The sequence below is a fragment of the Orycteropus afer genome, unplaced genomic scaffold, assembly GCF_000298275.1.
Source record: "Orycteropus afer afer isolate SDZICR_OR568_19922 unplaced genomic scaffold, OryAfe1.0 scaffold00027, whole genome shotgun sequence".
NCBI classification, from domain to species: domain Eukaryota; kingdom Metazoa; phylum Chordata; class Mammalia; order Tubulidentata; family Orycteropodidae; genus Orycteropus; species Orycteropus afer.
This window is the reverse complement of record NW_006921614.1, coordinates 10,690,723-10,697,771: the sequence shown is the minus strand read 5'-3', so window position 1 is coordinate 10,697,771 and position 7,049 is coordinate 10,690,723. Positions and strand designations below refer to the sequence as shown.

Genomic DNA, 7,049 nt, shown 5'->3' with positions numbered 1-7,049 from the left:
TCTAGGTTGTTTCCAAGTTTTGGCTATTGTAAATAGTGCTGCGATGAACATCGGCGTGCATATATCTGTTCTTGTTATGGCTCTCATAACCATCACTTCTTGATGCCACTTTTGTTAAATATATTTACTCTTATTTAGGCAAAATAAACCCATGGAAAGGCAGAAAAGGAATCAAGTAGAAAATGAAACTATTAATTTGTAATTTAAATGTATAATTTAAACTTTAGAAATTATTTTAAAATTAGTGAGAGAACTTCAAAGTTGAAGGCTAGGTTTTGAAGTTTATTCCTTTGCTCTATTTCCTAATACTTCTTCTATTGCCAGAGTTGTACTACCCCACAGAGAATCTGGATACCCACCCCACCTGACAACTATAAGCAAGCTACATTTTTTGCAATTTGGAGTGGCCCGTCATTCCTCAGATTCTATCATGGAGGCAGATGATCAGTCAGATTTATAGAACAGAGTGGAGTCTGCCTTCTGAATTGTTCATGCTGAAAGGGAGAACAAAGGTAGATGGGAACCACTTGTGCCCATGAACTTCAAAAGCAAAATAGCATCTGCTACAATGATTAAGAGACGAGTCTTGGAAAGGAAAGTAGGTATTGACCAAAGATTATTAGTGTTTGCCAGGGATAGGAGGGAGGGGAAAAGGGAAAGCTTTTGTTTGCAGAGCATTGAGTTTATGCTAATAGTGGTGGAATACATGTTTTAGAAAAGGATAGCAATAATGGTGGCACAACATGAAAAATGTCATCAATGTCCCTGAGCCATAAATGTAGAAGTTGTTAGGTTGGTGAATGTCTTGTGTATATTTTCACCACAATTAATTTAAAGAACAAAAAGAAAGGAAAGTATGTATCATTGTACACTGACTCCTCACTATCTGACACACTTAGGTTCCAAAGACCAGGTCATTATGTGAAAAACAGCATTAAGAAAATGGAAGATGACCATATCAGATCACAAAATGGAGAATGACTAAATCATTACATAACTGCCAAACCACTGAGAATCATGGCCCAGCCAAGTTGATGCATAACCCTAAACATCAGAGCTAGAGTTATTCTTGGCACATACCTTGGCATTTGTTATCACCATTGTTGTTGTTGTGTGCTGTGGAGTTGGTTCTGACTCATAGTGACCCTGTGTACAACAGAATGAAACTCTGCCCAGTCTTGTGTCAGCCTCGCAATCCTTGCTATACCTGAGCCCATCATTATAGTCACTGTGTCAATCCATTTCATTGAGGGCCTTCCCCTTCTTCGCTGACCCTCTTCTTTACTGAGCATGATATCCTTCTCCAGGGAATGGTCCCTTCTGACAACATGACCGAAGTAGGTCAGACAAAGTCTGGCCATTCTTACTTCCAAGGACCATTCCTACTCCACTTCTTCCAGACAGATTTGTTCATTCTTTTGCCAGTCCATGGTACTTCCAACATTCTTCACCAACACCACAACTCAAAAGCATCAATTCTTCTCCAGTCTTCCTCGTTCATTGTCCAGCTCTCACATGCATATGAGGCGATTGAAAATACCATAGCTTGGGTTAAGCATACCTTAGTCTTCAAAGAGACATCTTTGCTCTTTAGCACTTTAAAGAGGTCTATTGCAGCAGATTTGCAGTGCAATACATCATCTGATGTCTTGACTGCTGCTTCCATTGGTGTTGATTGTGGAACCAAGTGATATGAAATCTTTAACTTCAATCTTTTCTCCATTTATTGTAATACTGATTATGGTCCAGTTGTGAGGATTTTCACTTTCTTTATGTTGAGATATGGTCCATACTGCAGCCTGTAGTCTTTAATCTTCATCAGTAAGTGCTTCAAGTCATTCTCACTTTCAGCAAGCAAAGTTTTGTCATTTGTGTATCACAGGTTGTTAATGAGTCTTATTTCAATCCTGATGCCACATTCTTCTTCATACAGTCCAGCTTCTCAGATTATTTGTTCAACATATAGATTGAATAAGTATGGTGAAATGATACAACCCTGATGCACTGCCTTCCTGATTTTAAACCATGCAGAATCCCCTTGTTCTGTTCTAACAACAGCCTCCTGGTCTATGTACAGGTTCCTGATGAGCACAATAAAATATTCTGGAATTTTCATTCTCAATGTTATACATATTTTGTTATGATCCATGCAACTGAATGCTTTTACATAGTCAATAAAACACAAGTGCAGTGTAGTAGATTACCTAGTATGGCTTTTCTAGCCATATGTCTTTGTAAACTCTGTGGTGGAATTTGCTGTGAACAACTGAGTAGATCTTGATTGTTAAAGTTATCCACCTGGGGTATTTCTGTTGAGAGTTGCACAAAGCAATCTTCTGGGAAGTTCTATCTCTCTCAGTGTGTAGAATTCTGATGTTGGGACAGGTTAGTTTGGTCACCCTACCAGGTTCAAAAGGAGCCCTTCTAGAGGCAGAAGCAGTCAATCTGACTGCTGGCTGAGAAAGACGTGCTGCTGAGAGAAATGCACTCCTGAGGGACATGGGAGATACTCGCTGCTGAGAGAGAGGCATGAGAGACGTACTACTGAGAGAATGATGTGCTACTGAGACTGCTGACTGCTGAGTGAGACAGCTGGCTGCAAGAGACTGAGTGCATTTCTGAACTTGAATTGTAGTTTGGTGCTTCTCTAATAAACCCCATAATCTGTGAGTTCTGTGTAGCAGCTGCAGTGAATTATTGAACCCAGCAGAGAGGTGGTGGGTGCTGTGGGAGGAACAGTTGGTGAAAGGGCTGGAGGGAGGCAGCATGTCTGGCCTCACAGGAATAGGCCTTGGGCTACTGATGATGATTCTGTCTTCTTCTTGTGGGGTTAGAGGAGGTCAGAAGATGCAGCCTTCCTGCCCCTTTAGCAACAAGTAAACATATTTCTGGTATTCTTTGCCATGTATGTCATTCATGTGCAAAATAGGTGGATAGTAGATTTTTTACTGTTGTCATAAATTAGAGAGTTGGTAAGTGAGGAGTAGGTGTAATGATTTTAAAACATTTTGGAAAATTTGTCCATTTGCATTCTGATAAATTACTAATTCCAGAATCCAGAGTATTGTGCATCAGTCCCAAGAATTATTCTTTAAACTGAGCTATTGACTTACCTCAGAAGGAGCTATTTTACTTATGTTTTCTTGGATACATACAGCTAATGTTGCCATGGCCTTTTAATTTTTTTCTGAAGGAACTCTGTTGATTCAGGGGTTAAGGCATTCAGCTGCTAACTGAAAGGTTAGTGTGAAAGTTGGAGCTGTGTGTCAACTTGGCTGGACCCCAGTTCCGTGTGGTTGTTCCCATGATGGGATCAGATGACTGTGTTCTGAGTGGCCAATCTGTTCAAGGGGAGTTTCCCTAGGGGTGTGGCCTGATTCCAGGATATCCAGGGATATCCTGGGAAGAGAGACATTCTTCTGTGGATCAGGATTCTGTTGTGCTGCCTACAACTGTCTGTGAGTGAGCAGTCCACTGTTTGGCCTGGAGATCTTGGATTTGTCATTAGTTGGAGTCAACAGCTGGTATACTGTCTGCCAGACTTGAGCTTCTCGGCCCCTGTGGTTGTGGAAGCTAGGAAAAGCCTCCAGCCTGACATTTGCTCCAGGGACTTTGGACTTGCTGGCTTCTATATGTTTGTGAGCCATTTTCCTAAGATAAATTTCTCTCTCTCTCTTTATATATATAAGCTTTGCTGGTTTTTGTTTCTCTAGAGAACCCAGTCTAATGCAGTCAGTGATTCCAACTCACCAGCTGCTCTGTGAGAGAAAGATGAGGCAGTCTACTTCCATAAAGATTATAGCCTTGGAAACCCTATGGGGCAGTTCTACTGTGTCCTGTAGGGTCACTGTGAGTCAGAACTGACTTGTTGGGTTTAATTTTTTCTGAAGTGATAGAGAAGAAATAATTCTATTATCAATTCAAGAAAGTCTGTTTGATAAGCAGACCTTTGGACAACGTCATCTATACACAATAACTGACTTCACTAATTCTTCACTTCATTTTATACAGAAGTTAAAAAATTCACAAGCTGTCTCCGTGTTCAAAAGGCATTAAGGAATAGAAATAGGGCAATGGTCTATACACCTTTTGTTTATACCCTATCAGTGAAAAAATATTTGATCCTAATATATGTGTAAATGTATATATTTACAAATTATATACACACTGCATGAAATATTAGGAACATTATAAAATATCACAAAATAGAAGTACAAAAATGGTGAGTAATGTAAATATAAATGGACACTGTACATTTTATTTCCATATTCTGATGGATCATTTTGTGCCCCCACTTAGGTTGGGCTTTGTTGGAATCTCTCTTTGGAGACTACAGCAATAGTGAAAATTCAGAAAAGTCATAATGTGAAGAGATTAGATGTGACAAGACATGAAGTGGGAGAAAAATTCCATTTGAAAAAAAATCCAACTTAATATCACCTAGATCAGAATAAAAATGTATTTTATTTCAGAGAACATAAACATTATGGATATTCATCCTTTAGTTGAAATTGATATCCTAATAATATATAGCAAATAAAATGTAACCAAATAAAGACATCTTATGTTCCTTGATTGGAGAACTTAATATAGTAAAGATGACAGTACTACCTAAAGTGATCTACAGATCCAATGTAATGCCTACCAAAATCCCCCACAATCTTTTTTGCAGAAATGGAAAAGCTAAGCTTCCAATTGATATGGAATTGCAAGAGGCTCTGGATAGACAAAATAATCTTTAAAAAGGAACAAAATAGGAGGACTCACACTTCCTCATTTCAAAGCTTACTATAAAACTATGGTAATCAAAACAGTGCAGTACTGGTGGAAGGATAGGTATTTGGATTGTTTCCACTTTTGGTTATCAACACTAGTGTATAAGTATCTATCTGAATCCCTGCTGTCAGTTTTTTTTGGTGTATACCTAGGAGTTAATTGCTGGGTCATATGGCAATTCTTCACCTCTTGTCTGTCAGTTTGTCATACTGTGGTGACTTACATGTTGCTATAAGGCTAGAGGCTATGCCACTGGTATTTCAAATACCTGCAGGATTAATCATGGTAGACAGGTTTCAGCAGAGTTTCCAGACTGGGAGGAAGGATAGGGCCCACGTCTGAAAAACTTGGCCAGTGAAAGTCTTATGAGCAGTGAAACACTGTCTGATATATGACTGGAAAACTTTATGAATAGCTCTGAAACATTGTCTGATATAGTGCCAGAAAATGAGGCCCACAGGTTGGAAAGCACTCAAAATACAACTGGAGAAGGGCTGCCTCCTCAAAGTAGAGTTGACCTTAATGACGTAGATGGAGTAAAACTTTTGGGACCTTCATTTGCTGCTAGGGCATGATTCAAAATGGGAAGAAAGAGCTGCAAACATCCATTAATGATAAGAACATAAAATATAAGAAGTATGATGCTAGGAAAATTGGAAGTTATCAAAAATGAAATGCAACATATAAAGATCAATATCCTAGACATTACTGAGCTGAAATGGGCTGTTTTTGGCTATTTTTAATCACACAATCATATGGTCTCCTATGCTGGGAATAACAGATTTAAGAGGAATGGCAATGCATACATCATCAAAAAGAATGTTTCAAGATCTATCCTGAAGTACAATGCTTTTAGTGATAGGATGATATCCATATGCCAGCATAGTGGGTGAGGAATTTGGGTGCTAATCAGAAGGTCAGCAATTCAAACCCACCAGCCACTCTGTGGAAGGCAGATGGGGCAATCTATTTCCTTAAAGATTTACAGCATCTGAAACCCAATGGAGGTAGCTGTGAGTCAGAATCGACTAAATGGGAGTGAGTTTGGTTTTGATTTGGTTTACAAAGAAGACCAGTTGATATTACTATTATTCAAATTTATGGACCAATCACTAAAGCCAAAGCTGAAGAAATTGAAGATTTTTACCAACTTCTGCAGTCTGAAGTTGACCAAACATGTAATCAAGGTTTATTAATTATTACTGGTGATGGGAATATGAAAGTTAGAAACAAACATTCATCAGTAGTTGGAAAATATGGCCTTGGTGATAGAAATGATGCTGGAGAGCACATGATAGAATTTTGCAAGATCAACAACTTACTCATTGCAGATACCTTTTCAACATCATAAACAGTGGTTACACATGTGAATCCCACCAGCTGGAATACACAGGAATCACATCGACATCTGTGGAAAGAGGCAATGGAGAAGGTCAATATCTTCAGCCAAAACAAGGCCAGGAACTGACTATGGAACAACATCAATTGTTCATATGCAAATTCAAGTTGAAGCTGAAGAAAGTTCAAATAAATCCACAAAAGCCATAATATGACCTTGATTATCCCACCTGAATTTAGAGCCCATCTGAAGAATAGATTTGAAGCATTAAACACCAATGACCGAAAACCAGAAGAATTGTGGGATGACATTGAGAATATCATACTTGAAGAAAACAAATGGTCAGAAAAAAGAAGAAAGAAAGGAAGAAAACCAAATTGGATGTCAGAAGAGACTGAAACTTGCTCTTGAAGGGAGACTACCTAAAATGAATGGAAGAAATGACAAGATAAAAGCTGAACAGAAGATTGCAGAGAGAGGCTCGAGAAAAGTAAAGTATTGTAATGAAATGTGCAAAGATCTGAGTTGGAAAACCAACAGGGAAGAACACAACTTGGCATTTCTCAAGCAAAGGAACTGAAGAAAAAATTCAAGCCTCAAGTTGCAATATTGAAAAGATTCTTTGGGCAAAATATCGAATATTGAATATTGAATGATGTTGCAAGCATCAAGAAAAAAATGGAAGGTTCTTCCATTTATGTAGTTCTCTTATGGTTTCTTGAAGTAGTTTTTTATAGTTTTCTTTGTACAGGTCTTTTGTGTCCCAGGTAAGATTTATGGTGTGAGGTACACGTCTTGTTTCATTTTTCTGCAAATGGATCTCCAGTTTTGCCAGCACCATTTTTTAAACAAACATTCTCTTCCCCATTTAATGGATTTGGGGCCTTTGTCAAAGATCAGCTGACTAGAGGTTGATGGATCTATTTCTGGGTTC

The 7,049-nt window shown here is 38.5% G+C and overlaps 1 protein-coding gene across 1 annotated transcript in view; it reads left to right on the top strand.

Moving 5' to 3' along the window:
• CUNH6orf201 (chromosome unknown C6orf201 homolog) overlaps positions 1 to 7,049 on the top strand; it is a 140,884-nt gene that overhangs the window by 1,085 nt on the left and 132,750 nt on the right. The window lies entirely within an intron of this gene.